At 38.5% G+C, this 7,046-nt stretch overlaps 1 non-coding gene across 1 annotated transcript; it reads right to left on the reverse strand.

The window, feature by feature from the left end:
* Positions 1-828: 828 nt before the first annotated feature.
* On the reverse strand, positions 829-935 carry LOC141688359 (small nucleolar RNA R71). Its single transcript, XR_012561805.1, has one exon. It is a non-coding gene; the product is annotated as a small nucleolar RNA R71 (small nucleolar RNA).
* Positions 936-7,046: the final 6,111 nt, after the last annotated feature.

Raw genomic sequence — 7,046 nt, forward strand, 5'->3', positions numbered from 1 at the left:
CTAAGGTTAAGAACAATGACTTTGAATGAAGTAGTAATAAAGTTAGAATCCCATATTTGTCTCATATATGTAATTCAACCTCAATTCTCTTAGTTAATGCTATTTAGTACAATCTCTTAGTTTAATCCAAACCCAATTTGTTATTTGTCTTAGCATTGAGCGATAACCATACATTGTTGCATAGGTGCATAAATTGAACTTAACCTAAACCAGTCTCTGTGGGAACGAATCTGATTTATATCTTATACTACTTGTGAACGCGTATACTTGCGTGAATATTAGCACGTGTTTTCGGCCTAACAAGTTTTTGGCGCCGCTGCCGGGGACGCGGTGTTAATTTTTAGTTTATGTGCTTGTCATCAGTGGTCGTTAAAGTTCACTGACTCGGATTCTTTTACTTTCACGATTTATTTGTTTGTGTTTTAGGTACTCATTACAATGGGAGATCCAGCAGCACGAACGAAAGTCTTGATGGATTTTTCTCAACCCAAGATCAATGACATTCAATCTAGCATTGTCAGGCCAGCTATCACAGCTAATACCTTTGAGATCAAGCCTGGCATAATTCAATGGATGCAGAATTTAATCCAGTTTGGGGGTTCTCCAATGGAAGATCCCAATATGCATATTAGGGATTTCATTGAGATCTGCGAAACCTTCAAGTTCAACGGTGTTTTTGAAGATGCTGTGAAGGTGAGACTATTCCCATTCTCTCTGAGGGACAATGCTAAGAGCTGGTTACACTCTCTACCAGCTATTTCGATTACCACTTGGGAAGATCTTGCTCAAAAGTTTCTCACTAAATTCTTCCCTATGGCAAAGACATCTGCAATCAGGAATGCTTTTACTCAATTTGCGCAGCAATCATGAGAATCTTTATATGAAGCTTGGGAGCGCTACAAGGAGATGCTTAGGAAGTGTCCTCATCATGGAATGCCTGATTGGATGATCATCAATTATTTTTATAATGGTTTGAGAGCACAGTCCATACCCATGCTCGATGCAGCATCAGGTGGAGCCTTATGGTCTAAGAGATACGATGAAGCTTATGATCTAATTGAACTGATGGCTGCTAATGAATATCATTATCCAACCCAAAGATTGCCATAGAGCAAGGTAGTAGGAATTTTTAAAGTTGATACAGCTACGACTATCACTGCTCAACTAAAGGCGTTGTCTATGAAGATCGATTCTCTGGCTAACTATGGTGTTAATCAGATAAGCAGTGTTTGTGAGCTATGTGCAGGTTTGCATGTGATATAACAATGCGCTATATCTAGTGAATCAGCTCAGTTTGTGAGCAACTATCAGAGATCACAACAACTAGTTCCAGACACTTATTATCCTGACAACTGGAATCATCCTAACTTCAGATGGAGCAACAATCAGAATGCGATGCAACAGCCATTCCAGCAGTTTGGATCAAAACAATTCAACCCTTCTGGTTTTCAGCAACAATTTGTACCAAGACAACAACTCCAAATTCAATAACAAACTCATGATGCAGGTCTCTCTTTGAATGAAAAATCTGAATTGGAGGAGTTGCGGCTTATGTGCAAAAACCAGGCTCTTATATGCCAAAGCCAGGTTGTTTCTATCAAGAATCTGGAGAACCAAATAGGACAAATTGATAACGCCTTATTGAGTCGACTACCAGGAACGCTTTCTAGTGATACAGAAGTTCCAGGCAAGAGGGAAGTAGAAGAGCATGTTAAGGCGATTACATTGAGGTCTGGGAAGGTTGCAAGCCCTGAAAAATCTCAAGTTCCAGAATTTGAAGTTTTGGCTGAAAAAGATGTGTAGAAGGAAGCAGAAGTGGAACCAAGGAAGAAAACTGTGGAACACACTCCTCTTGAGGGTAATACAGGAGAGAAGCAGGTCTATCCTCCACCTCCTTTTCCTAAGAGGCTACAGAAGCAGAAGTTGGATAAGCAATTTGCTAAGTTTCTGGAGGTGTTCAAGAAACTTCATATCAACATACCTTTTGCTGAAGCTCTTAAACAGATGCCTAGCTATACGAGGTTTATGAAAGGTATTCTCTCTCGGAAAGTGAAGCTCGATGACTTAGAGACCGTTGCTCTTACGGAGGAATATAGTGCTGTGCTGTAACAGAAGTTGCCTCCGAAGCTTAAAGATCCTGGAAGCTTCACTATTCCTTGCACCATCAGAAACTTGTCGTTCGACAAGTGTTTATGTGATTTAGGAGCTAGCATCAATCTGATGCCCTTATCTATCTTCAAGAAGCTTGGTCTACCTGATCCGAAACCGACATACATGTCATTGCAATTAGCTATCGTTCCATCGCTTATCCACGAGATATAGTGGAGGATGTGTTGGTCAAGGTGGATAAACTCATTTTCCCTGCTGATTTTGTCATTCTAGACTTTGAGGAAGATAAGAAGATTCCCATTATCTTGGGGAGACCATTCTTAGCTATTGGCCGAACTATGATCGATGTGCAAAAAGGAGAGCTTACGATGAAGGTTCACGATCAAAAGGTCACTTTTAATATGTTCAAGGCAATAAAGTTACCCACAGCTAAAGAAGAGTGCTTTAAAGTAGAGTGGGTAGACTCTGTCGTGAATTCGGAACTTGAGCAATTGCCAAAGTCAGAGACCTTAGAGAGATCCTTAATGAGGAAATCAGTTATTGATGACAAGGAAGGAGCAGAGCAACTGGAGGTTTTGACTGCACTTCCGTGGAAGAGGAAGTTGGATATGCCATTCGATTCTCTTGGGTTAGCAGAGCTGAAAATTTCTCAGGAGGTTTCCACACTTGAGCTTCCCCTACTACCAGATCACTTGAGTTATACATTCTTAGATGCACCACATGATAAGGGATTGGGATATATTTTTGATGATGTGGAGGGTAGCCGAAGAAATCCTCCAGTGTCTACAGAGGGTTCTTCTCATGTGTAGCAAGTAGTTGATAGGATTGGTGTTGGTGATGAGCAGTACAGGCGAGTAATTAGGCGTATGAAGGCCATGCACGACATTCACCGTCGTTTTGCTGCAGATTTAACACAGGCTTTGGGCACTATTTTCCGAGCCACTGGTGTCGAGGTTGATTGGCCACCTGATCCTCCACCCGAAGAGGGTGATTTTTCTGACGACTAGGTATTCCTGAAATCCTTATTATTGCCTTCAATGAGGACATCAAAAATTTTAAGTTTGGGGGTGATAATGTAAGGATTAGTTTGTGTGTGTCCATATAGTTCATATAGATTCATGTTGCATATAGTTGTATTTTATTCGTAGTGTTGCATGATTGTTCATATAGGACATATTTGTTTATTTTTTATGTGATTTCATATAGTTGCATTTGCATGCATATTTAGCATGATCCCTTAAGATGAACTATTTCTGATTGATTGGTTGATGTTGATTTGAGTGTGGTGATGATGAATAGAGGGATGTTTAAGTCTTAATGAATTGATTTGCATGCTAGAAACAAAAATTTTCACAAATTCTTATAGGGCTGCTTTTGATCTAGATCATGATCATACTTGTTTCTTGTTGAGATTTAATCACTTGGTTATATTTAGAATTTATGATATTCTCGTAATGACAAAAAGAACACTGAATCTTTAAACTGGACAAAAACTTGGATTTTATTGCTAGTTGTTATAAGGCTAGACATCAAATGGCTAGTAGACGGCTCATATTTTTATGAGTAGTCTAGGGTTGAATGAGATGGAGCGAAACACACTCATTCAGAAATTGTTGAAAAAAAGAAGAAAAAAAGAAAAAAAAGAGAAAGAAAAAAGAAAAACAGAAAAGAAAAAAAGTATGTGTTTATGCATAATTGATCAAGAGTGAGCTCTTTTGTTATTCCCAGTGGACTAATAATGAGATTTACAGAAGGGGGTTGAATGTAAATCTCAAAACTTTTTCAAGTTTTGAGCAGTTTCTAAGGCTAAGTGTTTGAGTGATCAAATGTGTGTGAATTGCTTGAAGCTGATGCAGACATATATATATTCAAACATAAATGTAATGAACACAAAGAACTTAAAAACTTTTCTGGTGGATTTGTTGTTCCACCAGAGATGTGTTATTTAAGAAAATCTGTGATTCAAAGAATTAAATCACAGCTGCTTCCTAGTACAAACTAGATGATTTTTTCTTTAGATATTTCTAAACAGCTCAGGAAAATTCATATCTAATTACTAGCTGCTACTTGGTTTATATATCACCAAGTTTACAAGTGAAGACAAACTGTAAAATACAACTGAAAAGATTCTTCACATGTTTCTTCTTCATTTCTCTATCCAATGCAATCTAGGATAATTTGTAAATCTTTAAATACTTCCTTGTTTGCATCAGAATGGAAATGCTGCATTTTCTTGATTCCTCCTAGAGGCTTCCACATTCCAGTATGCCTCTGTCAACCCATGTGCCTCTGTCAGCTTGTGAATTGTCACTATCAACTGCTAATGAACTAAGCATCCGTTGAAGCTTTCATCCGTTGATGCCTTATCCGTTGACGCTTTATCCGTTGATGCATTATCAGTTGAAGTCTTTATCCGTTGAAGCACTTATCCGTTGATGGATATTATCTGTTGAAGCATTTATCTGTTGATGGATATTATCCGTTGAAGCAATAGAGACATCCGTTGAAGCTTTGTTTCTTATCTGTTGAAGGTCTTCAATATCCGTTGACACTTCTTCACTTATACAAAATTACAAGGCATGAAATATTTACAATTAGCCCTCCTATTTGTACATCCATTAGTAGTCAACATGACTGATTATTTCCTAACAACATCTAAGAATTACAGCTTGAAACCAGAGAGTGAAATGTGCTACAATACTAAACTTATTGCTAAGTAAAGCTACTCCTTCAACGGATAGCCAAGATGGTCTTATCCGTTGAGGCTACAAATACTAGATTTCTACTTAAGTGTTTTGCTTAACTTATCATCAAACTAATACACATATTCCTAACAATCTCCCCTATTTATGTCTACTAGAACTGTAGGCATAAATTTGGGTTTAGCTTGATGATAACAAAACACTTAACAAATATATAAACTGTAACAAAGTAGAAATTCAAAAGTGCTACAATAATGTATATGCTGAGATGGAATTGAAGAATTACATTATTTCCAAGGGTGCTCCTTTAGCCTGAGCAAATTACTTTCTTTTCCTTTGATCCCTGGTTTTCTTTCCTAGCCTCCTGTCATTCTCCTCTATTTGAAGTTAAAGTTGTCTGTATAATTCAGCTTCATCTTCTTCATTGATATCTAACTTAGATTGCATATCCTTGAGAGTTTCATTACTGGCAATCTTTAGATGATCTTTAATTCTGAAAAATCTTCTGACTCCTTTGTTGTCTCTGAACTCCATCAACCAATGAGGTGATTTGTGAATTGTAATTCCTCTTTCTTGAATGAGTAAAGTTCTAGGCAAAACATTGGGCTCCCTCCAAGTTTTCCTTATGTTGGCAATCTTGTTGAGAATCTCAGTCTTGGCAGTCCTGGTAAAGCCAGAATCCTTTTGTATGGCTGAGTAGACTCTAATCAAGGTAGAGTAGCCTTCATTCAGAATTCTGTGAAGAGGCCATGTTCTTTCCCAGCTCCTTTGTATTTGAACACCAGTCTTTCTGGTAGCTGTCTGTAGGCAGCTATTCCCCTTACTTCCTCCAGCTCATCCAGATAGAGTTCAATGTCTGAAAATTCTTTTATGTCACAGATGTGAACATAATCATCTTTAGAGGTTTGAGGTTTAGGCTTAGGCTTCTGTGTAAATTTGATTGAGGCTTTAGAGGGTATTGATTTGATTCTTCTTTTCTGCTTCTTTGATGGTGGAGAAGAGGTTAGGAAGGTGGGCAATTTGATGGTGTCCCAATCAATTGGTTCCTCCTTGGGAATGATTGTTTCACCATGAATGTTCATGAAGGGGTCAGGTACAATTGGTTCAGGAATAGAGGGTAGTGGTTTGAATATTGATTGGGTTTCTTCAGTCTTATCTACCTTCTTTCTCTTTGCATTGACCTTCTTTCTTTTCCCTTTCTGCCATTCTTCCTTACTTCTTTCCTCCATCTCAGTACCAACCATGTCCCCCATAGCTTCATCTTCACCTTTGTCTTCAATTTCTTTCCGTTCTTCAGCCTGACTTGACTTTAGCTGTTTTTCAAGCTTTGCTTGTGCTCTTTTGTCAGCCTTTAGCTGTTTGGCTTCTTCCTTCAACCTTTTGGTTTCTTCCCTCTTGGCTATTGAGAATTTGGGATGTCCTTGCATCACACATATGCTCTTTCCCTCTCTGAAGATAATAACCATGTTTCTCCTTACAGCCTCATCCATGGTCTCTTTGAGATATGCAATACTTCTACCTAAAAGCTTGTCCTCATCAGCTTTTGGAAGAGGAAAATCCACCTCTTTTGGAGGATTCTTTGTAGAGTCCTTATTGGATCTGTTGTTGGGCTTGAGAACCATAGGTTGCAGATCTTTGGAAGAAGTTTCTCCATCCTTATGCCTCCCTACTGGCTTGAGTTCCATAATAATTGATTCCACTTTTGTGCTATGCTTCACAGATTGTGATTGAGAAGTTGTAGAACCAAATATTAGTTGCATCTTTTTATCAATCTTCTTCCTTTGCTCTTTGACTTGCAATTCAGCTGCTGCTATCTGGATTAGATCAATTCCATCTAGCTTTCCTTTGACTTGAATAGGTGGAGAAGTTGTGATGACAGGAACTAGCACTTGAGAAATCTGAACTGTTGTAGATGGCTCTCCTTCCCCTTCCCTTTTATTCTCCCCCTTTTTGTTATCATCAAGGGTAGGGGTCAAGCCTTGTGCTTGTGCCAGCTGCATGAGTAGATTTGTTTGAGTTTGTTGATTCTGAAGAATGGTGACCATAGAGTCTTCAATGATTTGAACCCTATCTTCCAATCTGGCCAGCCTCTTGTCAGCATCAGATGTTTTCCTCAGTCTCCTCAACAAATCTTGCATAGTACCATAGGGTATAACTGAATCCAATTTCTCAGCATTGTAGGATTTCAGATCAGCAATGTCCAGCTTGAGCTCATCAACACTTAGATTTTGTTGG

The sequence above is a fragment of the Apium graveolens genome, chromosome 9, assembly GCF_009905375.1.
Source record: "Apium graveolens cultivar Ventura chromosome 9, ASM990537v1, whole genome shotgun sequence".
Classification (NCBI taxonomy): domain Eukaryota; kingdom Viridiplantae; phylum Streptophyta; class Magnoliopsida; order Apiales; family Apiaceae; genus Apium; species Apium graveolens.